General features: G+C 42.3%; 1 protein-coding gene across 8 annotated transcripts in view; it reads right to left on the minus strand.

The window, feature by feature from the left end:
* LPP (LIM domain containing preferred translocation partner in lipoma) overlaps positions 1 to 25,817 on the minus strand; it is a 719,231-nt gene that overhangs the window by 603,455 nt on the left and 89,959 nt on the right. For 2 of the 8 annotated variants that reach the window (XM_070466251.1, XM_070466254.1), the window contains one exon: positions 9,902 to 10,004. The exons of 5 other annotated variants lie outside the window; for them this stretch is intronic. The gene's annotated coding sequence lies outside the window, so the exon portion shown is untranslated. Of the gene's footprint in view, positions 1 to 1,793; positions 1,850 to 9,901; positions 10,005 to 25,817 lie in introns of all 8 variants that reach the window. One more of the 8 variants, XM_070466252.1, reaches the window with a different exon arrangement.

Consider the following 25,817-nt stretch of genomic DNA (forward strand, 5'->3'; position numbering starts at 1 on the left):
TCTATTTCCTCATCTCTCATTTCTGGCATGTCTGCTGATTTCCAGTGTCCTCAGAATTACTGGCAGTTCTTCCATGGTCACCATCAGCCATTCTCCATATCCTGAGATGTAGCATGCATGGTCCATGACCTCTGAAATCATTTGGTAGAGCAGACTGCTCTCTTGCAACATCCTTTTCCACTGTGGACATCAATTTCTTCTTAATGACATCAATTCTACACTTCCAAGTTTACAGATCATCCCCCTTCCCTTGACAGAGATGACTGACAGAGGCAGAAACAGTCATGCAGCTTAGTTTTCTCTCTGTCATCTGGGCCGTTACATCACCCTCCCCAGGTTACAGAATGCCAGGTGTCCCCACTAAAGGACTCCCTCCCCTGGAGCCCATTCTAATCCCATCCCTGCCCAGAAAGGAACTGGAAATGAAAGGCTGTGATTGGCTGCCAATTACATCATTTCTCTGCAGGCCTGACTGAACTCTTAATTAATTGAATGCCACTTTACTTCCGTACCTGACTCCATGGACAAATAAATAACCACAAAGAGAACAACATAGGGTGAAGGCAGTAATAAACCATAGCCTCTGGCTCAGGTTAGAAAAAGGAACCGTTTGCTGGAGCTACCTGTCATTAAGAAAGATCTGGTCACCAGGTAAGGACACACAGTTTTCTATATTAAATTAGAGGAGTGATTCAAAGGGGAATGGTTTCAGCTGACAAGAGCAAAGAGAAAATCAATTTCAGGTTGCCAGGACAACTAGACTTTCCCTGCAAGAATAAATTTGAAAAAGCTCTAAAATCTGACAACTAAATGTTTCCTCACATTACATCATATCCCTAAAACGTGTGTTGAACCAGTGAGATAATCAAGCCTGCTAATTACTTTCTACAACATCCATAAGACACAGGGTTGATGGTCTTGGCTCCAGTCTGGCTTTCTTCTAGCAGTCCCACTCAGTATCTCAGCTTTATAGTGAATGAGGACTATGTGCTTCTTCAAATAAATCTGAAGGCTTATCATTGTCAGGTTGTCCTTGGATCCTAAAAAAGGGCAGGTGAGCACCTTTCGAGTACATATCCCCTAACAACTGACAACCTGACCTCCAAGGACCTGCCTCAGATTAGGGCACTTGTATTATCGTGCTTGGCATTTCTGTATTACTTTACATTTGCAGAGTGCCTTCAGTGACTGAGACCGACACCCATGTTTCCTGTCGTGTAATTCACCAACTACCCCTTCCAAAGAAGGGGTTCAAAGTCACAGAATCATACTTAACACAATGTTGGATCTAAAGGGACTTGGGAGATAAACGCTTTTTACCAGAGACTGAATCCAAGACACATATAGGCAAAGTGACAGCTCAAGGTCAACACAGATGGTCAACAGCCGAATCAGGACTGGAATCCAGGTCTTTTGATAATGGCTTCTATGCAATTTCTTTAAATAGCTGCCATCATTCCACCTCTGCCTGAGAGGCTCTGGGAGCTGAAGTTAAGTCCACTTGATCTCCTATTAATCCTCATGAGGCAATGACCCCAAATGGCCTTATCCCAGGAGTTCAAAGTCCTGACCCCAGATCCAATAATATCTGATGAGATGAGCCTTCTCTATGCATTTATGTTCTCAGAAGGCTGAATATCAACTTACCTCCAGGGGCTATTAAAAACAAGAACAGCTAATAAATCACTGGAAAGCACTTTGCAAATGTAAAGTAATACAGAAATGCTAAGCACCAATAATACAAGTGCCCCGAACTGAGGCAGGTCCCTGGAGAGCATGATGATTGTGCTCACCACCATCCACCAGAAGATGCAGAAGCCATGCCTCTCTCCAAACTTCATTCTCTTTCCTTAGAAAGAAAGAAAGTGAATGTGTTAGTTGCTCAGTCGTGTCCAGCTCTTTGCGACCTCGTAGACTATAGCCCACCAGGCTCATCTGTCCATGGAATTCTTCGGGCAAGAATACTGAACTGGGCAGCCATTCTTTTCTCCAGGGCACTTTCCCAACCCAGGGATTGAACCCAGGTCCTCTGCACTGCAGGCAGACTCTTTACCATCTGAGACTGCTCCCTAATTCTCAAATAGGCTTCTGCATGTTATTGTCTTATGATAGATAACACGAGAAAGCACTTGCTATCAATTCATACGGTCAGAGAGTTTTGCTAAGTTTGGAGAAACACCTACAGGAGATCAGAATCAAACAGATGGAAAAGTAAATGTCAAGCTGTCCCTCACTGGTGATAAACCAAATAAACTATGAAAAATAATGAGCCCATTTGAAGGTGCCTGTCAGGGGGTTCAGCCTTAAGAGCCAATTTCGAATCTGGTGGGAGGTCAGAAGAATAAAGCACACCCTCTAGGACTCTGGCTGCAGGTGCCAATGGGAGAAAGAAGTGAGGACAGAGCATTCCTTCCATTCAATGCCCAGTCCTTGACTCTCATTAGCAAGGTGAGCAGAAAAGAGTAGCAGAGGGAGCTATGGGTGAGTAGAGTAACTCAGACATCAAACGCTGGTGTCTGAGAGACATGACTTCTAACTCTGACCCTGCCATCATATGCTTTGTGATGCTGGGCAAGTTACTCAAACCTCTCTAAGCCCCAGTTTCCTCATCTGTTCAACATATATAATACTACTACCTATTGCACAGGCTGGCTTTGAGGACTGTTCAGTCACTCAGCTGTGTCCAACTCTTTGCAACCCTATGGACTGTAGCCCACCAGGTTCCTCTGTCAGTGGGATTTTCCCAGCAAGAACACTGGAGTGGGTTGTCATTTCCTCCTCCAGGGGCTGTGAGGATTAAATCAAAGGAAATATGGGAAAAATTTATCCAGTGCCTAACATTTAGCACATGTGCAATAAATGTGAATCGTCATACCAGAGAGGCTGGAGGCTGGAATCTAGCACAGAAAAAAAGGCAAAAAGTAAAACATGAAGTTAGAGGTAAAGATCATGGGAACAGAGAAAAGAAGCTCAATCCTACCAGTCCTACTTTGTACCCACTAGGGAGTTATCAGGGTCACATTCCTGAGTATTAAATTTAGGGGTGAATGACAATAATCTAGAAATGGTCAGGCATCTGAAAACCTCGAACTTAAGTGGAAATCCAGGAACACTTGAAAATTCAACCACCTGGTCCATGTAGAGGTCCGTTCTCGGCATTTGAGCCATTAAAATCCAGGACTGAGTAGTCAGTGTGGCTCCAAGATTCTCACCCCAAAACAAGAAACGAAGTTTTTTTAAAATGCTTCCCCCACCCCCACCCCCAGTTCCTTTAACATACTTTATAGCACACATGGACACAGTCCATACCTCCAAGAGAAATAAGAAATGGGCATGAGAACCGTGAAACTGGGACTTCCCTGATGGACCAGCAGTTAACACTCTGTTCTTCTGCTGCAGAGTGTGAAGATTCAATCCCTGAATCCAGAGCTAAGATCCCACATGCTACAGTCAAAAAAAAAAAAAAAAAGCAAGAACCAAGAAATTAAGAGTAGTCCCATTAAGTCAAGCCCAGATAAAGAGACATGAGACTTTGAAGAAGCAAAAGAAACTAAATTTATTGAGCTCCTATTCTGCCAAAGATGCATAAGAATTAAGAGAGGAGAGGATCAAGGAAGATTTCCTGGAAGAAGTCCCTTTGAGCTAATCATCTGCTGGGGCACCTAGAATTTGGGGCTACATCCTTTTCTTCAGCGAGATCCGGACAATGCAGTGCCATTGGATGGGGAACCAAAAGCCCCAGAAGCACGGGTCTTCCTTCCCTCCAGGTTCCAATCTGCAACATGGGCAACTACCCACCACTCCACTAGGAGAGAAGCGGAAGCACAGGGAAGCTAGGGAGGGAGCTCAAAGCTGGAATCAAGCCACTGCCAAGTCTCATTGCACCCCAAGTACAAAGCAAAGCAGACATAAAAAGGAGATGAAAAAAAGGGATGAGAAGAAAATATGGGCTTCCTAGTAAAACAGAGTGAGAGAATAAATGGTCAGGTTATGAAGAGAGAAAGAAAAAAGAGAGAGAGAAGAGAAACAGTAGAAGGAAAGGACAAAAGGAAAAAGCTGGTGTGTTGTTTGTTTGTAGTGTTTATTTCTTTAAGCATACTTCTGCCATGTCATTTTTTTTTTTTAAATCATACTTTGGTTAAATCCTTCAAATGTTAGCTTGAGAGAACTTTGTTTTATTCTCTGACCAGCATCGAGAAGAGTTCCTGGAATATAGAAGGTGCTGAATAAATATTTACTGATTGAATGAATAATGCTCAGCTACAGTGGGTCACTGTTGCTGAGAATAAAGAGGCTTTGAAAATCACCAAGAAAAATAGCAAAGTTCTGTTTATACTTCAGTTCACTTGCTTTTATAGGTGGGAGGACACAGGTGAAAACAGAGTTAGTGCAGGGCTCCCAGGGGGCAGTCACCGTATGATCACCAAATTTCAATCAGACTGACCCACACTTGAGGACAAATGAAAGGGAGGCCATTCCCTGGATGAAATTCCTCTAAATTGGATGGTTCAAAGGCAGGATAAGCCCTGGCCATTTCACTGTCTCCTTTGGAGAAAGGTGCCATTTCCCACTGCTTGAGAACATCAATGCTCTGGAAATAAAATAGAGGTGACTACAGACTCCATAAAAGAAATGAGTTGAGAAAAAGGATGGGACCTAGAAAGGACTAGATTTAAGCACTGAATTGAAGCCTGCCTAGAAGACTTGCCTATCAATTTTCATGGTGTTCCTTCGATCATTCTCTTAACGATAACTGGAAGGCTAAAAATTCCCAACTAGTTCAGAAAGTAACTTTGCCTATAATGAGGAATGTAACAGTGACTTGAAAATGGAAACACTAATTACAAAATGATGAAAAGAGTTAATAGCAACCACTTCACTCTTCCACCATAAGCTGTATCAGAAGTTTCCATAGCCTGCAAGGTCGGCACTTCTTTCCATGGCTGTGCCAAATCTCAAGAGCCTGTTATTATTTATTACACATGAAGCACTTTCCATCTGTAGAGCTCTTTGGAGTCATGTTTTATTAGTTACTCAGCATTCTTAAATCTAAACACAGCTAAAGACCTACTGGAAGGGGGCAAGCCCCACGATTTACTTACTCATCACACTTAATGGGTCCACACAATTCCTCCCAATGACTGGACAAGTTAAGAAAGCAGCAAAGAAAACACTAAAACTAAGAAATCAAATCAATCCAGTTCTTTCTTTAAGGCCCCCTGACAGGGGGCTAAAGTGCTGGAGTTGCAGCAGGAAAAGGTACAGAAAAATATATATGACACAGCTCTTGGCCTCAAGGAACTTAAGGCCTAGAGCTATCTGAGAGAATCTTTATGCTATCTTCCAACTTGAAGAGTCTGGGTTTCTATAAAAGTATAAATAGGTTTCAAATACCAGGAGCAGAACATGTTCTGACATGATCCAAAATTTGAGTAATTAAACAAATACAATTTTGGCCCCATAAATCAAATTAAAAGGAAAGAATATTTCTTTAAAAGGAAAGAAATAAGAAATAGGGCCTTATTTCTTCAATTATCACCTTCCAGACTCAAGATAAACAGTCCCAAATCATATAAGAGGAAATTCTAGAAGAAGTGGGGGTTAATAATCTCTTTCAAGAGCAGACAGTCAACCCAAGGAACTTACTCTAAAAAGAAAACATAAATTTAAGAGAAGGATTCCACTTTCATAAAGCCACTTAATAGATGCATAAATTAATTCTTATGGAAGTTGTAAGTAGCTTGGGTATTTCTCTAAACAGTAAAGATGAAAAGACCCTGATGCTGGGAAAGATTGAGGGCAGGAAGAGGAGGGGATGACAGAGGATAAGATGGTTGGATGGCGTCACTGACTCAATGGACATGAGTTTCGGTAAACTCCGGGAGTTGGTGATGGACAGGGAGGCCTGGCGTGCTGCAGTTCATGGGGTCTTGAAGAGTCTGACATGACTGATTGACTGAACTGAACTGAAAGATCCTTCTACTTCTGTGAGAGACATGAAATAGTCAAGTACAGATGAACATATCACCTGCCAAGAATAACAGAAGATGGATGGATGGATGGATGAGAGGGAAGATGGGGTATTCTCCACACGATTTAAAGTTTAAACTAAGTGGTTTATGATTCACTTCTAAGGATTAGCATCTAGTAGCAAGCCTGGCACATATTAAATGTTCGATAATTTTTAGTTCTTTGCTGCCTTAAGCAAGTGAAAATATGCAAGCAAGAATGAACAGTCCCAAACAAGAATTCCTCAGTTGTGTTCTCTGTCTAGGTGCCCTAGTTGAGAATTCGGTTGTGAAAGTGACTGACTGTCCCATCACCCTGCTCATTACCAAGACTGATTCACCAAATAGTATGCAATTCACAACTAATTAAAAGCCATCCTCTACCATCCTTTGACAGGGCTTCCCTGATGGCTCAGTGGTAAAGAACTGGCCTACAATGCAGGACATGTGGGTTTGCTCTCTGGGTCGGGAAGATATCCTAGAGTAGGAAATGGCAACCCACTCTAGTATTCTTACCTGGGGAATCCATGGACAGAGGAGCCTGGTGACATACAGTCCATGAGGTCACAAAGAGTTGGACACAACTTAGCAACTTGAGCACGGCACCATCCATTGATGAAGGAGGTAGGTGTGTACGTGTGTGTGTGTGTGTGTGTGTGTGTGTGTGTGAATTTGCTGGCTAGGCTGAAGCTTCACAAGTCAATATGTTTGAAGCTTCATAAGAATGTCTAAAGCTTCATAAGAGCACTAGACAAATCTTTGCTATGCCATCTCTTTACCATGTGATACTTCAAGTTTTGAGTATCAGTTTGCTCTTAAGTAAAGGGAGGATATATTCTTTAGCCTGCCACTTCACCTGTGAGGATCTGATGAGTACATAGGTATAGTAAGGGATCAGTCCACTAGAAAGCCCTACAGAAACCTACGTCACATATCGTACTCCCAAAAGAATTAGTCATGGCCAATAAATTATTACTGTTTATATGACTGCTCTTCCCTGTGGTTTTCTTATAAGAACACCAAGCATTTGAAGCCATTATAATGGATGATTCCAACTAAAGCAGAAGATACACTGTGCTCAGTTTCCTTAAATAGTACCTAAATTATTGGTAGAGTCTTTCACAGAGCCCCAGGGGCCTGATTCATTCTTCTCAATTCTACTCCAGCCCCAGGAATGCTTGCTGCCCTGCCATCATATGCTGTCTTCTCCTTTTATACACACACCTACCTCCATGGCACCAAAGGGATCAGAGCAAGCTCAAAGTCAAGATGAAGACCACACATGTAAGGAAAGGCTGCTGAAGCCCTCGTTTCCCAACCTAGGTTCTAGGAACCAGATTGTGAAGGGAGGTGAATGTTCTACTAAAAAAAAATTTGTTCAACATATTGACTAGCATAATGAGTGGGAGCTCACAGAGGGGTCACCTTATCTTTGTTCTTGTAGGATGTTAAGGAGGCCTGGTCAGGACTCTGTGCAAGTTGATGAGCTCAGTATGACTGGGGATATGAAGTAGGAGGAATGAAGAGACAATTTGGAAATATACTCAATCCATGCTTTCAGAAGGCCTACTGGCATTTTATGATCCAGATGGAGAAATGACGGCTTGGAGACCTGAACCAAGCAAGAAAGCAAGAGAGAGAGAGAAGGAGGGAGGAGGAAATGAAAGAAGAGAGGAAAGGAAAAAGAAAGGAAGGAAGACAAGAAGGAAGAAATCATGCCTGGTCTCATAAAGTAGAAATGACTGGTCCTCCCTAGACCAGAATTTTGTATTTTTATTTCTTCTTAACCTTCTTAACATCTGTGACAGGCAATTGACTCATCCAATTACTAACTGGAAAGCTAACACCTCAATTTCACATCCCTAGTTCCATTTCCTACGGTGTGAGGAAGTTTCCGGAATGGTCTTCTACCAGTCCCATTTCTCTCACAGAGAAGACAGAATCTATAAAAGCAGCAGACAATTAATAAGGCCATTACAAGGCTGCATTGGCCAAGTGCACACCTGTTCCTACAGCTTCGCGGTGGACACACCCGAATTTCTTCTCCAACAATAAGGACAAGCGGAGGGGGAAGACCACGAGGGTGCCCTAAATGCAATCCTCTCCACCCTCGGGCAGGAAGCTGTCTGCCAAGTGAAGGCCAACCATGTGTCCAAGTTACATTTAAGGAAATCACAAAGAAAAATTCAAGACCAGGGTTTTTATTTAGTCTTTTTAAGTTCAAACCACAGAAAGTATTTGGAAGAATTAGAAACTTCTTTCTGTGGGGAATTCCACAGGACCTGGAAAATCTCAGGCAAAATTAGAACCAAAGACAACAGAAATAGTAGAGATCTCAGAGATCATCAAATTCAGCCCTGCCACTCTGACACTGAGCAAAACAAGCCAAAGAGTTTCACAGCTGGATGGCGGTCGGATTGGGCTGAGGACCCACATCTGCTGACTCCAAGAATAATTTCTTAGTCCTCATTCCTTGCTAGCACTGACTTCAACACTAATTCCAAATTAAACCTACATGTGACCAAAAAGAAAAGGGAAAATAAACTATTCCCTGTGGCAGATGCTTGGAACATTAGCTTCTTTCTGAAAACGTTACAGTTCATGTTCTGCAAAAGATGGAAACCAACGAGGGTCCTGTTTTGTTAGTTGCAAACGCACACTTCACAGGAATGCATTTTATGTCTGGTATTCTCCCGCCGCTCCCTCGCCCTGTTTCTCTTTTGGCCATATATGGAACTGAGCTCCAATGTCTGGGTCACAGAACTCAGGCCTCAGGTATGAAAGCAATCTGCTTTCTGCGCTGTTTGTCTTTACTGAAAATCCGATGAATCCATCTAGGAAACATTTACTAAAATGCAAAAGGCAGGGAGAATTGATTCACACCCTGAACTTGGCACACAGAAACAGATTTTTCTTCTGCTCACCCAAAGGTATGCTAACCAGATTCTGTGGAGAAAGCGATAAGTTTAACAGATACAAAAGAGTGTCTAGCTAAAGAGGTGTGTGCATGTATGTGTGTGTCTATATGTGTGCAATTCACATGTGTGTCAGGGAGGGGAGGATAGTTGTCCTAACACAGAGTTAGAAAGACAAAATTGATGCAAAAACCAAGACAGCACCATCAAACCAATAACAATACATACTAGGGATTCATCTTTCCTGATATGACTTAGCTATCTCTTTATGTGGTATCTGACTCTCAAACTTTTGCAAATAGCATTTCAGAAGCAGAAAATCTCTTTGAAAATGGGGATTACCTGCAATTATTATTTCAATTTAAAACAAGCATTTAGAAAGCATCTATAATTTCCAACAGTATTCTTGAAAAGACTTGCACGTGTGCTGTGCTCATTCATTCAGTTGTGTCCAACTCTCTGTGACTTCATGGACTGTAGCCTGCCAGGCCCTTCTGTCTGTGGGTTTTCCCAGGCAAGAATACTGGAGTGGGTTGTCATTTCCACCTCCAGGGGATCGTCCCGACCCAGGGATCGAACCCGTGTCTCCTGTGTCTCCTACATTGCAGGCAGATTTTTTACCCGCTGAACCACTGGGGAAGCCATGGACTTATACAAAGAGAATTCAATAAGCACATTCCCCAGGCATGTCAACTTAGAAGGACAGAAATATGGGAGCAGGAAAGAAGAGCTATTTCAAGTGAGGGAGAAACCAAGGGCCCAGGAATAGCAATGACTTGCCCAGTGGTGCATAGATCAGTAATTTCCATGTGGAGCACATAAAATCTAAAATGAAAGTAGAAGAGACTACATAAAGATTAGTTATGAGCTCCAAGAGCAGAGAGAGAAAATGGCTACCTGTTAACCCTTCACAGTATTCAGCACTCACTGCAGCACGTGGTCACCCACAAACTAGCTTCGTCATTTTCCAGAGAGTACCTTTTGTCTCCCGGTGAGGACAAGGATGGGTAGAGATCACATTCTCTATTTGAAAGGCCTCTGGAGACAGGCAGTCCTGGTTATAAGATGAGGTCCATTGACTCTGTGAAGAGGAACCTTCAACAAGTTACTTGTCCTCTCAATATCTCCAGTGATTCATCTACAAACTGGACATGATCATTTCTACCTTATAAAGCAGCTGAAGAGTTTAAATGAGCTTTTTACAAAGTGTCTGCCTAGCAGCGTTTGACACATAAATAAGCACTTAATAAAGAATAGTGTTAACAGGATATTCATTCATAATTCTGGCTACAAGAAAAAGGAATAATTTGTTGCAATGGTTATAAGTCAGGTAGCCTAAGGTTCACATCCCTGAAATTCTTCTCAACCTAAGCTGATCTGTGAGCCTAACTCTGATTCTACATGTGTTACCTCATTGAGTCTCCTTCTTGTCTATATTATGGTGAGGCTCAAGTGAGATCTTTGCTGGAAAAAAGCTCTTTAGAATTTGTCTTGCATAACCAACTTCCTGACATTCCTATGGAGTTGGGAGTATATAGGAAATTTTACTTTAATTTCTAAAAGTAAGGAAATGTGGAAAAATTAATACCTACTAGAGCTCATAAGTGAGTTTGAAAGCCACTTGTAAAATAAAGGTTTACAGAGAATAGGCAAAAAAAAAAAATTGTCTTACAATGTGAAAATGTAAAATACGGTGATAAAAGTCAGAACCTCCTCTGGGAAACAGTAGAGTGTCACACAATTGTAGGTACAGCATAAGAATCAGAGGAGGAATGAGAGACTGCCCATTTTTATGAGAGACGGCCCATTTTTATGAGAGACGGCCCATTTTTATGAGAGACAGCCCATTTTTAATTTTCTCCTAGCACTTAACTTTTCTCTTCAGCACTTTTTTTTTTTAAAAAAAAGAGTTTCCTTAACAACAGCTTGAATGCCACATTACTCCTCTCATAATGTTTCTGAGACAGAGTCTGTGAACCTAACAACGGTACCAAGAATCCACTGAGACGACTGCTCAGGGCAGCTCAGAGAACGATCATGAGGTGCTGGCGACCGAGAGGCACAGGTCCCAGCCCAGGTGCGGAAGCCTCGGGGCAGAGCAGCCCCGTGAGAACAATCACTGGAGGGGAACCAGCCAAAAGGCCTTCATCACACAGGATTTCAAAGCCAGTGTGAGGAACCCAGCAAGGGTCATGTCTCCCTCCAGGCCCATCTTCCTCATCTGTACAAGTGCCCCTTTCTCAACCCTGAGACATGTCCAGAGAGGCAGGAAACTTGAAGAAGCCAGAAACATGGTCACCAGGGCTACCAGAAGTCCTGCAGTGCCTCTAATACAATGGTTTTCAAAGTAGGTTCCACAGAGCCAGAGAGTTCTGGACGATAGCTTCGCAATGAATGGAAGCCTATTTAACCATTTAACAACAGTCAATGACAGCATCACCATGTAGTTAACGTTTTGGTTATTTTATATATAGGTATCTTCTGCTTTTCAACAATTTTCTTTATACCACTTTGCTTTTACGAAAGACCTACATCAGTACCAGTTTTCACTAAAGAAAGCTGAAGAAAATTTTCACTCTACTCCATTCTGGCTCACGAATTGTTTTATAGGAACACTATTTAGAGCAGGGGAAACCTGTATTGGGATTTCCCATGAGGTTTCATGAGGTGTTTAAAGGGAAAGGTTCTGAAAATACTAAGGCCCAATGAGTCCACTCTCCAAGGTCATATGGCCGGTTAATTTCCAGACCACACAGACATTTTTTGGATGAAGACCTGGGGATGAGGGGCTCATGAAGAACAACGAGAGGGGGTTGAAAGAGCTCCCGCGGGTACGCACTAAAACTAGAGAGGTTAGCTCAGCCCACAGAAGAGGCTGGAAATCTCTAGAAAGATTTGAGAAGCAAGAGTGGAGGATCATGGGAGCCATAAGGACACTCATCCTAGGTGTGGAAGTTCCTTGATGTTTCTCTTCCAGGCTCATCTCTGGGTCGTCACACCCAGGTGAGCCGCCCTGGAAGAAGGCCCTTCCAGCCTGGCAATGGGGTCTTGAAGGAGAAGGGCGAAGCCAGGAAAGGCGCGCACATACTTTTTCTGGCTCTTCAGGCTGCGCTCTGGACGCTCAGGCTGAAGTCCCTGCTGGGCACCAGTGGACTTCAGCTTTGCATTCCTCCGCCTTTCCATGGGCCAGATAGGAATAAGCGGATCCACGTCAGCCCAAGAGGAGTCTGGCGAAATCACAGGGAGGACTCTCCAATCTGCTTAGTAACGGCAACAGAAAGTGCTAAATAAGTGAGTCAAGAAATATTTCTGGAAGAGCTATTCAACTGGAATGCTTGGAGAGCCACCCGCATTGCAATAACTCGACCTGTCCTCATCTTTTAGAACACCCATGAGCCTGGGGTTTAAAAAAGGACTTCCCGGCTCCAGGGGCAGCCAAATAAATAAACACATAGAAAAGCTCTCGGTGGCTGATTGAAGTTATTAGGGAGAAAGTTATGTTCTCAATAAGGCTGTGCTTTCTCCCTCTCCCTCTCCCTCTCATTTCACATCTTTTCCCCAACCACTTTTGGGAGTGAGCAGTTTGTCATGTTTCCAAGGGAAGCGACGCAGTCTCCTGCGCGGCAGATCCATCTAAAAACATATCATCTGTCTCTGCGGCAGAAAGCCCAGTTGGAAGAAGCAAGTTCTGTGCGTTCAACTAGAAAACACTTCTTGTTCTCGCTGTCAAAATAATTCTGTATTAAACTTCTGGGATATGTGACTAATGTGCTTGGAACCTTTTGGAGCGACTGGTTTATTTATTTTAGGGAGGGGAGGGCTGCTGCTGCTGCTGCTGCTGGGGGTGGGGAGAGAGGGGGAGGGAGGGAAGGAAGAAGAGAAAAGGAGGAGGAAAAAGGATGGGAAACCTTGAAGAGTGCCCACGGTCTGCTCAGAGACCTCAGGTCAGCTCCCAGGAGCTGGCCTTGCCACACTTCATCATCGCAAGCCGGACAAGGACCCAGGCCAGGCAGGAAGAGGAAAGAAAAGACACAGAAAGACAGCCAGTACACACTTCCCAGAGTGAAGGTTGCCTCACAGTTCCTAAAAAGACTCGGAAAATTTAAAAGGAAAAGCAAAACAAAACACACACATGCACCAGAGCAATTTCTAAAGCCTTTTCTAAAACTCATAACCACTCTCTACTGCTTACAGTGGGGAAAAAAGAATAATAAAAGCCCCAAACATACGATGGGCTTGAGGGGTGGGGAGGGGCTAGATACCACTTCTGTGACTTGACACAAATGCCTCACCTCCACAGCTTGCCGCTCCCCATTTTTCTAGGTCCTCCCAGGCCTCTGCTGTTCCCTTTGTCTTGAAGACGCACGTCTAGCTTCCTTGTTTATAGAAGTCCTATCTATATTTCAAGACTTTCAACACCACACCCTCCAGTGAAGCCTTCCCTAGCAGCAGCAAACAGAACCCTCTGCCCTTCCCTGCATCACTAATCAGTTTACAGTCAGCCTCCGGCTGATTATCAGTTGTCAACACACCAATCTACCCATCCCCTGACCCACCCTCCATCCCCAGAAACCAGTCTCCCCATAGCGCACACACACACACACACACACACACACACACCGCTGAGCCCTTACAGTCAGAAGTCCAATTTTCCTATCTCAGCATCCCTCTCCCATGTAGTTTGATATGTGCATACACCAAGCATTCAGTCAATGCAGGCCCATCACTGAAACTCTGCCTTCCACAGCAAAGCATCTTTAGCAGTAAACTCCAGAGACCAAAAAAACCCCCAAAACAGCTAAAAACCCTCAGAAAAAGGAATTTGTTCAGGTTAAACCTCTAGAGTCAGCACTTGAAAACTGCCCTGCTGCCTCCTCAAACCTGTTGTGTGGTCAGAGTCTCCTCTGGCCTTCAGTCAGAGAGGGGCAGAAATTGGGAAAATGAAATGAGGAGAGGGGTGGCAGGAGGGGATGGCTGAAGTGGGAAATAGACCAGGTAAATAAATCTAAAATGCATCATTTTCATCATTGTATATTGAAATTGTCTGCTTCCTTTGTGTTTTGTTTCAACATTCCCCTAGCTTCTCACCTGTAATATGTTTAAAAAAAGGAAAAAGGAAAGAAGATGTTTGGAAATGAGGAACAGGGATGGGACAGTGACCGGAACAATGACGAAAGGAAGAGTGAGCTTGTCTACTTGCTGCTGGTTGGCCTGGCCAGGCCCTCCCTCTGAACTTTCTCTCCAGGGAGCTATTTGGCAAAGAGAGCCTCAGAAAAGAGTTTTCACTTTCCTTCTCCAAACTCCACCTTCCTCCACCACCTCATTTTAAAAATCAGTTCCAACCTCCTAAAGAGGGAAAGGAAAAGTGAGACCCAATTCACTTCACATTTTATACCACTTAAGGAAAACCATTTCTTGGAGCAACTGCTGTACAGTTCAAACAATAACCTACTCTCTCATCCTGTTGCTCTTTGCATTTGCAGCTTTACTCTCATTCCTGTTTCCAGCTTGGAGGTGGTTCTTTGTCCTCAAAACCAGCCTCAACCTTCTCATTCAAAGTATCTCTTCTCTCTCTCTCTCTCTGTCTCTCTCCCTGTCTCTCACACACACACAGCATTGTTCCTATCTTCTTAATTTATTAGAACATAATAAAAATATCCACAAACAGTAAGTCTTTATTCATTATTTATTCAATTTAAATATAGCTTAATAAGTGCCCTGAGGCTTCTGAGGTGACCTTGGTAGTAAAGAACCCACCTGCCAATGCAGGAGACATAAGAGATGCAGGTTCAATCCCTGGGTCGGGAAGATCCTCTGGAGGAGGGCATGGCAACCCACTCCAGTTATTCTTGCCTGGAGAAATCAGGCTCCTCTACCATGGATAGACACGACTAAAGCGACTTAGCACACACCCATGCAACAAGCACCCTACTCTCAAAGAGCTAATATTCTGGTAGGGGAGATCAAACTAGCTCATCAGAAAATGAAAAGCAATATCAATGGCCATATGTCACAGCAGTGGCAAATATGATGAACTTCTCCCCACTTGAGGAACCATGTAAGCCTTCCTAGAAAATGCACCTGGCACATAATAGACACTCTATAAAAAATTTTGCTAAAGGGATGAAGAATATGTGAATGAGTGAAGAAAGAAATGGCTAAAGACACATTTGAGCCTGGCCTTAAAAGGATGATTAAGATTTGGACAGGCAGAAATGAGACGGCTAATGTGTTAAAGGTGAGGGTCACAGTTGCACAGAGACAGAAAAATGAGGGGACCATCTCACGAATGACCAGAAGTCTAGTGCAGAAGGGAAATGCTATTAGTGGAGGAACTGGAAAAGTATCCATTTAATAAACAAAGAAAGCGCTCTCCACGTCAGGAATTAGGACCTAGTCACTGGTTCACCTTTATAAATCCTAACTCATTTACTCACCAGAACAATCTTACTCCCATTTACACATGAGAAAAGTGAAACATAGATTCAGTAATGTGCTGAGGTAAGAGTGCTAATTAATGGTGAACAGCCTGGCTGCCCAGGCTGGCTCTTAATCACTACGTTATTACAGCTCCATAGTATATCAGTGTTAAGGATAGATCACACAGGTTCAATCCCTGGTCAGGGAACTAGAGCCCACATGCCACAACTAAGATCTGGCACAGCCCAATAATCAAATAAATATTTCCCTATGGCTGATTCATGTTGATCTTTGATAGAAACCAACACAATTCTGTAAAGCAATTATCTTCCAATTTAAAATTTTTTAAAAAATGGAAAAAAAAAAAGGATAGATCACAGAGGGCCTTAAATGTCAAACAGGAGTCCATGCTTTGTTCTGTATGAAAAAGGAAACAACTAAATGATTGGGGAGTTAGAATAATAGGTCACATTGAGAAAGAATGAATAATCTGCATTCATGTATAAGACTTACTGGAGCTCAAGAATGAATTACAGACTAAGATGAACCCATCCCAACAGCAACCCCTGCCCCCACCCCAGCCAGTCACACTCATTCATCACTGTTTCATTGTTAGGTACACAGTTTAACAGGATGCGCAGTCAGATTTTTTCTGTGTACACTTAGACCCTGAAATTTGACTGAAAAAGCCTGTTCCCATCTGGTTTCTGAACCCAGGGTTCTACGAAGCCTGCCATGGAGGCTGCAGTCAGCAGTGAATGGCCTCTTGGTCCAGCCTGAACACTCCAAGAGTCGGCCTTGGACATGCTCTGAATAGTCACAAAAATAGCTCCTCAAAAGGACTCAGGAAAAAAACTGCACTCTTTAGAACTGATGTGTTTTTCCTTTTCTCTCTCTACCCCTGCTTCCATGAGTTAGTAAGGAGGTATCACTGACAAGGAGAAAGAGCACTGGGCAGGAATTCAGGAGACGTGGGCTGAAGGGTCGGTTGCCACTTTTCTTTTTTAAATGATCCTGGACAAGTTCCAGGCCTCAGTTTTTCTATCTGTAAAATGAGAGGTTGGTTCTCAACAACAGTGACTATTCCTCTTTTTGTGCGTGTGTGTATGAATGTATATACATATATATATATATATATGCATGAGGTTAGCAGGTGTCCAAACATATGAAAGTACATTTTGGTTGAAATACAGCATTCTTTTAATCACAAATGCTTTAAAAATGTTATATAGAGTGAGCTGAGAACTAGATTGTCGGGGGTGAGTTCAGGTTAAAAAAGCTGGGGTCACATAGTCAGACTTCCACAAAAAAAATGTCACTGTTGCCTGTGAAGTGTGGAATTTTTATACTTTTACACTCTAAATTTGCAACATGAGCATATATTACTTTTACCAGAAGAACTATTATTTTAATATTAACTTTATCATTAATTTTAATAATAAACAGAATTATCATTGCAGGGAATATCAGGAGAGTCCAGAAGCTCACTAACAAGTGAGTCCAGTCTTTTTATTTTCATAAGTGAAGACCAGAACAGTGACTTTCATCACTGCCCTGTGTCCCCTGCCCACTCACTGACCCGCCGCAGCACATGGGGCTTCTGGGTGTGTGGGTTTCGGCCAGGCTCAGCCGGAAGTACAGGAGCAGCATCTCCACCTCTTGTTAATCCCTGCAGACAGCTCAATGCCAGCCCCATTCTAAATGCTGTCATGTGATATCACTCATATGTGGAATCTAATTTTTAAAAACACAAATAAACTCATTTACAAAACAGAAACAGACTTACAGATATGGAAAACAAATTTATGGTTACCAAAGGGGAAACATGGTGGGAGGGATAAACCAGAAGCTTGGGATGAACATACATACACACACTGCTAATATAAGTAATATCGTCACAAGGACCTGCTGTAGAACACAGGGAAGTCTACTCAATATTCTGGGATAACTTATATGAGAAAAGAACCTGAAAAAGAATATATGTATTATGTACAACTGAATCATTTTGCTATACACCTGAAACTAATACAACACTGTAAATCAACTATATCAATAAACTTTATTGATTTGTAAATCAACTAAATTGTTCAACATTGTAAATCAACATGTAAATCAACTAAATCAATAAAATTTAAGAGCTTTAAATAAAAAAATACATGCTTAGTCAATAAGCCCTCAATTAACAAAAGACCTTGCTTAGAACTACTACAGGAAGAAGACTGATAATATTCAATTATATCTAAAGAACTTTTTTTAATCTTGGAGTCATTAAAAAGGGAGGAGGGTCATTTTAAAAGACATGTAAACAACTGCCACCATAAATAAGCCGGGCTCTTCTTTCACTGAGTTTAAACATGAGCCTGCCTCACCAGTGTGCCTGCAGGGGATATTCTGTAACTAGGTCACCGGATTTCACTTTATCACGGAGGACCTCTCCCAAATGTTCACCAAAGCTACCAACATCTCATGAGATTAATTTTGGACAACGGCTGAGTTGTCCAAAAAACATTTAGGGAATGCTTCCAATATTCTTGGCACGGCAGGAGACACCAAAAGTAAGAGGCTGCCCCACCCTCAGGAAGCTTTCAGAAGGGGAAGAACTATACACAGGCATAAATAACGATAGCTCAAGGTACAATGTAGTAAGTTCTAAAAGTGTTCCCACTCAGAGCAGTGCGGGGTTCTAGGAAAGAAAAGGTTATTTCTAGCCACTGGGATGAGGGACATAGCTAATGTTCCAGCAGGACAAAAAGGGAACAAAGGCAGCGACAGGGCAGATCCTGGTCCAGGGTACAGTTCATCTGGCTGGAGCCCAGGGACAGGGAAGAGTGGCCTTGATTCTAGAGTGAAAGACCGGAGTCAGATGATGGAGACAGCCCTAAGTTCCACGCTGAGAGTCCGGCTGTGCTTCCACTAGAGAGTGATGGGGCCCTCTGTGTGCAGAGTGATCTTCTCCACTGAAGCCACATCTTTTCAGAGTAGCAGTAGATTCAATCGGCAAACAAAAAGTTTAGTTTTCAGAGATGGAGAAGGACAGGGAAGTCTGGCATGCTGCAGTCCATGGGGTACCAAACTGAGCGACTTGAACAACAACAAAGTCAGATACAACTGAACGACTGAACAACAACAAACAAAAAGTTAAGAGACTATAAACATATCCAAGCCAGTGTAAATGAACCACAATAGGCTCAGGAGGAAAATCATTGGACGGTGAATACCCCACAACTAAAACATAAAACTCCTTCAACACTGAAAATCTGGTGAGGGGGGTGGGAAGACAGTGAATTAGGAGGGAAGGTGGCAAAGTCATGGCTTGGTCTTTTGGTTGCTCCTAGTGATCCAATGAGTTTGAGTAAACTCTGGGAGTTGGTGATGGACAGGGAGGCCTGGCATGCTGCGATTCATGAGGTCGCAAAGAGTCGGACATGAGTGAGCGACGGAACTGAACTGACTGAGCGATCCAATCCAAAGTGACTCACTCCCAGGCCCTATGGCTGCCAATTTCAGCATCTGTGTCCATTCCTGTAACATCTTCAAAGTCTTAAACTTCTCAAAAAGGCATGAATGCTTTGGGTGAGTAGATTCAATCTCTCAATGGAATGATAACATCATAAGACTGAGGGTTCGCTTAAGTCAGAAGAAAATACACCACATCAACAAAAGAGTGAAGAGAGGGTTTTTCTACCCTTAAAGCATTAATTTGGCTGGATATTAGAATCCTCTGCAGTACTAGTTTTTTTTTTCAAATGCTGATAGCCAGGGCCCCACCCCAGTCCATTTAAATCTGAATGTCTAGAGAGGGTACCCAGGCATGGTTAGAATTAAAACCCCAGGTGATTTTATTGTACAGCGAGGATTGAGAGTTCATGCTAGAAGTTTGGACAAAATGCTCGAAGGAAAGCAAGGCAGCGAACAAATGAAAAGAACTGACTGGATTCAGCTCAACAGCACGGTAATTGTCAAGCCCCCCTCCCTTTGGTTGAAGAGTCCAGAGTGAACTCTTTATGGTAAGGGTAGGGAGTCAGCTTCCCCTGGGCCTGTCAGCAGATGGCTTGGGAGGGTCATCAGCATCTTCTATTCAACAAAGGTGTGCCCCCTACCTCAGAGCACAAGCCAAGGACACCTGGGCAACAGGCGCCAGCACTGGCTCATGCACAGTCCTTCCCCCACTGTAGTAGGACAGGAGGAAGCAGGAGCCTGCAGATGTCAGTTTCCAGCCTTCAGTGACAGGGCAGTGTGGAAGTGGAAGTAGGGTACAGGCTGTGCAATTAGGTAAATGCTGACTTGGCCACTTTCTTCATGAGCATAAGTGAGTCCTTTCATCTCTTTCAGTCTATGTTTCCTTATCTGTAGAGTGGGAATTAGACTGTAAGTGTAAATGTCTTTTTTTCTTCTAAGGTTAAGAATAATGTACATTTGCAGCAACATGGATGGATCTAGAGATTATCATATTGAGTGAAGTAAGCTGGACAGAGAAAGACAAATATCATATGATATTGCTTATATGTGTAATCTTATTTTTTAAAAATGACACAAATGAACTTGTTTACAAAACAGAAATAGACCCACAGACACAGAAAACAAACTTATGGTTACCAAAGAGGAAAAGGGTAGGGGGCTAAATTAGGAGTTTGGGATGAAGATTTAGACAGTACTAAGTGGCTCAGGAAATGGCAACCCACTCCAGTGTTCTTGCCTAGAGAATCCCAGAGATGGGGAGCCTGGTGGGCTGCCATCTACGGGATCGCACAGAGTCGGACACGACTGAAGCAACTTAGCAAGTGGCTCAGACGGTAAAGAATCCGCCTGCAATGCAGGAGACCTGGGTTCAGTCCCTGAACTGGGAAGATCCCCTGGAGAAGGGAATGGCTACCCACTCCAGTATTCTTGCTTGGAGAATTCCATGGACAGAGGAACCTGGCAGGCTACAGTCTATGGGGTCCCAAAGAGTTGGACATGCCTGAGCAACTAACACAATAACAATATATAAGATAAATAACCCACAAGGAGCTATACATACCACAGAGAACTATACTCAATATTTTGTAATAACATATAAGGTAAAAAAATATGAAAAACAACATATATATGTATGTATGCACACCCATACATATATATGTATAGCTGAATCACTTTGTTGTACACCTGAAACTAACACAACATTGTAAATCAACTACACTCCAATAAAAAATAAAATAAAAATACAGAAAAAAAAAGAATGATGTGTGTACATAGTCTGGTATTTACTAGATGCTCACTAAATGACAATGAATGTTATTATTATCATTATTGAGCAAATAAACTGACCTGAAATTATCTCCAAAACTGCATTCTGTGATCACACCATGAACTGAAGACAAAATAAGAAATTTATGTGGCAGACAACCAATTTCAACTCATAAACCAGGAAGTAGTATTATTTACACTTCCAGTGTCAACTAAAACCCAGCCTGCTTAAACCTAGAGGTAATTTATTTCCCTCAGTCATGGTGGTGGTGGTGGTGGTGGTAGTTTAGTCGCTAAGTCATGTCCAACTCTTGCGATCCCATGGACTACAGCCCATCAGGATCCTCTGTCCATTGGATTTTCTAGGCAAGAATACTGGAGTGGTTTGCCATTTCCTTCTCCAGGGGATCTTCCCTGACCCAGGTATCGAACCCAGGTCTCCTGCACTGCAGGCAGATTCTTTACCAAGTGAGCTTACCAGGGAAGCTCCCTCAGCCATACCTGTCAACAAATACAAACTGGCTTGGATTCCAACAGTCATTATGATTCGTCTTTCCTCTGTTCAGCCCTTATCCCACAACAGAAAGACAAAACTGAAAGGTCTGGAGAAGACATGACCATCAGGCTCATGGGGACACAAAGCATGTAAGTAGCACGTCTGTCCTCGAGAAGGTGGTCAATCTTCATTAAACCTAGAAGTCACTGATTTCAGAATAGAACTATACACACTCTGATTAAGTTTACTAACACTTCTTATAAGACAGGCCGTATGGAAATTAAATGCCTTACTCTGGGTAAGGAGCTGTGCCAGGAACAGCTCCAAAGCCAGGACTAAAAGACAGGTGTGGGGGATGCCAAGCACTGGGACAGAGACAAGGTTAAATGTTCAGGCTCTCCTACCACCTGGTATCCTCAGACAATGAATGCCCTTCACTTCTCTAAGCCATGGCTTCCCTCTCTTTAACGAGGGGTTGAGTTCCTTAAAGGTCACTGAGAGAATTAATAGGTGGTCATCATGGAAATCATTTGTAAACAAATTGGTGGTAGATAAACATGAGGAATCTGTTCCAATCTGACCTACATGCTGTCTCCCAGTAAAAAAGCATAAAAATCTACCGATAGAAGATTTGTATCCATTACACACTTGGGTCAAATGTTAAATTGCTGAGTGTTAAAATCAATATTAAGCCAAAGCCAAGACTGAAAATCTATTACCATCATCATCTAGATTTCCTTGATACAAGAATAAATACAAAATTTCTCTGTGTTTAAGACAATTTATCAGGGATTGGGTACATGATTGTGGAAGTATTTCTGATCATGAAATGTTGAAGAGACAAAGTTGGCAATCTACTCGTAATTTATCTTTAAAAAAACTAAACTACTCTTATAGGACTTGTCTAGAAAGATTCATGGCCTTAAGTAAAATTAAATGCTGAAACTTAAAAGTGAAAGAAAGAAAGTGGAATCGGGTGGAGAGGGAGATGGGAGGGGGGATCGGGATGGGGAATGCATGTAACTCCACGGCTGATTCATGTCATGTATGACAAAAGCCACTGAAATGTTGTGAAGTAATTAGCCTCCAACTAATAAAAATAAATGAAAAAATTTTTAAAAAAATTAGGGGAAAAGGGCCCATATTAAAGCATTTATCAATTCACTATAAAAAAAAAAAAAGAAAGTGAAGTTGCTCAGTCGTGTCCAACTCTTTGCGACCTAAGGACTATAGCCTACCAGGCTCCTCCGCCCATGGAACTTTCCAGGCAAGAGTATTGGAGTGGGTTGCCATTTCCTTCTCGGGATCTTCCTGACCCCGGGATTGTCCCTGGGTCTCCCGCGTATCAGGCAGACGCTTTACCATCTGAGCCACCTGGGAAGCACTTAAAAACAGTTTCTTAAAAACAGTCCCTCTTTTTAATTATGAATGCATTCACCAACCAATTCTATAATGATTAGAATTATAATTTAATCTCATAATAATGCCTCTTAAAATTTATATTTTTATAAACATTAGCTAGGAAAAAATACAGTGCTCTTCCCAAAGGTATCTAGCTAATGTACTCTATTAACAAAGATTTCACAAATCTAATACTAGCATTTACTATCAACTTATTTCCCTAACTGCTTAACTATTCAAAAGTTCTTAATAGTTTCCACAATCACAGTTAAATATTGTTGTATTTTGCTCTTATAACATATACTTTAATATTTCAGTGGATTTGTAGAATTTCAGGGAATAAAGCACCTTTAGAAGACCATTTACTACAAATTACATGTAAAAAATTCACCTATATTTGAAAGTAACAATCTAAAAATTTATTTTATAGATATTAAGTGGAAGGTAATACCTGTATATAAACAACAAAACTGAAATACATGTTTGCTCATATTATAAATGGTTTTATGCTGATATAATAGCAACAAATGTTATGTTGGTTATTCACAAATTCAGAGATGCCCATAATGTTAATAAAGTCAACAACTAGCTATCTTACCATTCCAAGGGCTGAAGCAGAGCGCTAAGCCAAAGAGCATCTTTACAACAAATATTAAAGCAAAAACCAAACTTAGCGCACCCTTTAAGGCAAATGAGTTGCCTACTTCTACTTCTACTAAAAGGGCACTTCTAGATTTTTAGTATCCTAACACAGAAACATGACATGGGGCAAAAAAACGAGAATTTTCAACACATATGTATCAAAAGACTGCCATGAATCAGATACTATACTAAGATATATAGAAGAACCCACAGTTCAGTACAGGAGACAAACATGTACACAACAACCATCACTGTGTTCGTAGAGGTCTGGCACAGAGTGTGTATGGTATGGGGTGGGACGTTAGGAAAACCTTCACCAAATAGGACTTTCAAGCCCCAAATGGAGGCTGCATGCCTCAAACCTATGAACAAGTTCAGAGAAACAGTGATGCTCTAGAATCATGTGTCAGTTTGCAGGTTGGACAAGAACAGTCACAAATTTCATGGTTTTTCACACATGGTTTTCAGAGTTTCATTTTCATGACCTGGGAAGTAATATAAAATATCTGAGTCTCAGTTTCCTTATCTGTAAAATGGGGTACCATTTATTTTGAGAGGGTGCTGGAAAGACTTATGAGGTGGCTACCGGAAGTATCTAACAGAGTCCCCAGCAGGATATAGTGTTCTGCACCCTTTTTGCTCCCTCCCTTCCCAGTATCAATTCACACATTCAGTACATGAGCTCAGACAAATGGTTCTATGACATGGTTCTTAGCCTTGTTGCTGAAACAACCAAGATGTTTCCACAACTCCATCAAGGCAGAGGGAACATTCCCAAGAAGTCAATAGGAATAACAAATAAGTCACTGAAACGTTTTATAACCTCTCTGGCACAGAATGGGAGTGAGTTGGGATGCAAGGATTTATCTATGTTTAGCACTACACAAAGAAGATGGGGCTTCCCAGGTGGCGCAGTGCTAAAGAACCTGCCTGCCAATGCCGGAGATTCAGGAAACATGAGTTGGACCCCTGGGTCAGGAAGATACCCTGCAGGAGGAAATGGAAACCCATTCCAGCATTCCTGCCTGGAAAATTCCAAGGACAGAGGAGCCTGGTGGGCTACAGTCCATAGGGTCACAAAGAGTCAAATGCGACTGAGCAAGCACAAACACACACAGAAGAGACAGACACCACACTGGGACTCCCAAGTATGGCTGAGAAGGACAAAGCCTCCAGGGATCTAAATATTTAGGCATCAAGTTCTGTTAGAAGTCCTGTTGGGAGGTTACACTCCAGGAACTCAGCTCGTTAACAGTTGCCCTGGGCGATGTATAATCTTTCAGCTACACATGCCACATCTTCAATGGGAGGAGAGGCAGTGAGGGAATTCTATCCACTGCATTTGGTGGGCACAAGTTTTTGGGGCCCCAGAGAGAAAGATGCTCGTGGAGCAGAGAATATTCTCCTTTAGATCCTCCCAACAGTTTGCTCCGGTTCTTCCCCATGCAATGCCTCTGACAACCAATCCCATTCTTAAAGCATCTGAGGCAGAACACAGGAATTGGCAAGCCAATTAATGCAAAGCTCTTGCTCCCAGGCATGTATGGAAGTGAAAGTGAGTTGATCCTGAGCTGCCTCGTGGATCTGATTAATGCAATTTCCTCTCCATCTGACTACTTGAAACTCTGACTCACTATTTTAAAAAAGGCGGGGTGGGAGGCTCCAGGCCTAAAATGATGAGGACCAGATACAAAGTGTGCTGACCACAAAGTACGCTGAAGCCCTGTCTCATAACTGGCAGACACTTTCAATTTACCAGAGACAACACCTACTAAACTGGTACTGTCTTACTGAACCTGCCCTGCCCTTATAAGGGCAGCTACATCTGTCTAGGCTCTCACCTTCTTTTGTAGTTTTGGAATACATCATGTGTAGAGTTTAACTTCTTAAGAATAGGTGGGCAGTCCCAATTCTGGTTTAATGTCTAGTCACAGAAATTCATTATTACTGGGCAAATTTACTGGGCAAAAACCACGTGCGCAGATGGGCCTGAGCTAATCCCTGGAAGCACAAAGCTGAATCAGGATACAACCACTGACTCGTGTAGCACAATGATTTCCCTGGTAGGCACTAAATAAAAGTTAACTGTTCAGGGTCGCAAGACATAACTATTATTAATTTTAATGTTAAAAATACAGGACATATTTAACAGTGGAGGACTGGTTTAAAGAGCAAGCCACAGAACAGCAGTCAACAGTCTGTATACACACACAGGCACATACACAGGATAGAACATTATTCACTATGATGTATTTCGAGATAATAGGATTACAGGAAACCCAGATTTTGTTCCTCATACTTTCCTGTTTTCCAAATTTTCTACAGTGAAAATTAATTACTTGTATATTCAAAATGAGCACCAACATAATATTGAAAATAAAGAAACCATGCTGACAGCTCAGAATTCTGTGCTCCCAAAGAGCTCCTGTATTAAACCTAGATATCTGACACCTCAGCCCCTCACTCAGAAGTTGCATGTGTACATGTGTGCATGTATGTGCACACAGGAGCTAAGTACACATTTATGGTTGATACCAACCAACCCAAAATAACCAGGGATCTATTGTATGATTCCTGGTGGAGATGAGAGGTGCAGGGAAGACTGGACAAACTCCAAGAGAAAGGTGGTCATCTTTCAGAGCAGCTGCAACTGGAGTACATCAGCGTGGTCTCTGATCAGAAAAACTATTCAAACCTAGAATGCATGAG

This window comes from Odocoileus virginianus, chromosome 4, assembly GCF_023699985.2.
Source record: "Odocoileus virginianus isolate 20LAN1187 ecotype Illinois chromosome 4, Ovbor_1.2, whole genome shotgun sequence".
NCBI classification, from domain to species: domain Eukaryota; kingdom Metazoa; phylum Chordata; class Mammalia; order Artiodactyla; family Cervidae; genus Odocoileus; species Odocoileus virginianus.